The sequence below is a fragment of the Adiantum capillus-veneris genome, chromosome 14 (assembly GCF_014529385.1).
Source record: "Adiantum capillus-veneris isolate H3 chromosome 14, ASM1452938v2, whole genome shotgun sequence".
Classification (NCBI taxonomy): domain Eukaryota; kingdom Viridiplantae; phylum Streptophyta; class Polypodiopsida; order Polypodiales; family Pteridaceae; genus Adiantum; species Adiantum capillus-veneris.
The window spans coordinates 66,323,123-66,324,832 of NC_140944.1; positions in this window are offsets into that span (position 1 = coordinate 66,323,123).

Here is a 1,710-nt window from a genome sequence, read left to right on the forward strand (position 1 = left end):
GAAGCTCTCAAAGCCGTCGTGCTCTCCGCGGTCGCCATAGCTCTGATACCAATTGTGAGTGCGCGGATGCGGTGCGTGTGCGGAGAGTGAGAAGGAGAGAGAGAGGGACAGAGAGCAGGACACAGGATGTGAGTGGAGCTCCCAAATCTCACTGTATGAGTACCATGTGATAATGTGAGTGAGAGCTCCTTATTCTTTGTATGTATAAAGAATAAGGAGATAAATGTGGGCAGCCGCACACTGGCGGACACGAGTAAAGCACGGTGAGGCACACCGCCTTTACCTAACACAGATGCTGTTGGGTATGGCTTGACTTGTTTGCTTTATTTTGGACACTTTAAAGTCATAGTGTCTTTAAGTGGGAGATTTTTGGGTTAAAGGCCAGGGTGCCTGGCTGCCTGTGTCGCCCATGTGTACAACCAATTCTTTATCCATTCATAATAATCATACTCACTACTGCACATTGTAGTGTGAGTACCATTCCACCACACACAGTCTGATCTCCTTCTTCATGCTTGCTCTTTGCTGTGTGCTCTCCGATCGACCAGTTTGAACAACTGAAGTTACATGTGAACGCCTCTGAATGGCTATGATATCTGAGCACTCTAGTTTCTCTGGCTTCCATTCACTCTAGATCTTGCATGACCTACGTAGCCAACCCTATGCTCCTACTACTCGTCCACTTCCTTGGCTCTCCCTTTGGATTTCCACATAACCATTTTCTTCTCCCACTTTTGAATTCCTTTGCTTTGCTCGAGTTGGCTGACTAGCTCCTATGGTAATTTCTAGATGACAACACTATAACTCCTAGTAATCATGTGTACTAGAGCTGGTTCTCCCATCTTTTCCTCAGGTACCTCAAGGTTTACATTCTCTGGACAATCTCATACTTTTGATGAGTGTTGAAACTAAACACCCTTCTACTGATGTCCCTTCTTCCTCTCCCTCTACTAGGGAAATTTTGATATCTCCCCCTTCCAGCCATTTCTTTGGTAGTGGCTCCATTGTCTAGGTTCTCTAGGTTCTCAACAACCTCTTCTTGCTTAATAGGCTTGGGGTTGGTTAATGCAATCAATGATACATCCTTGCTCTCCTTAATTTGGTGCATTTTGATTTTTCATTTATTGCATACATGATCATAGGCTTTACAGTAAGTGCATTGGATGCATTCATCAGTTCAATTGTTGATTCGACTTGCATTGCTTGCATGAGGGATGCACCATGTCTCCACCTTCCCTAGTGATGGTATGGTCTTTGAAATCTCAAAGATTAATTCTTCCATCTTCTTTGTCTAGGACCCTTTCTTCTTTGTTTTGAGGGGTTCTTCAGAGTACTTAGCCTCATTTGATCTAGAGACTAATGATATCTCCTTTGAAGAGCTTTCACTAGAACTCGAGCTGGATTTGGCTCTTCGTCTCTTTTCTTTCTTACCTTGCGGTTCCAATTTCAGGGCTCCTTGAACCAAGTCATTGAATTTCTTGGTTGGAGATGTAACATCTTGGTCCTTAAGCTTCTTGACTTCGAACCCGATCATAAACTAGGCTCTCATTCGTTTTTTAATGGATTCATGCAACTGTCTAGTCAGCTGCTTGATCCTCTCCACATAGTTCCTTACTTACAACTTGCCTTGAATTTTATCTAGATTCTCATTGTGCTCAAGAATGAAGGCTTTCTTCATCTTACAATAAGTTTTCACTTTACTTGTTGGAT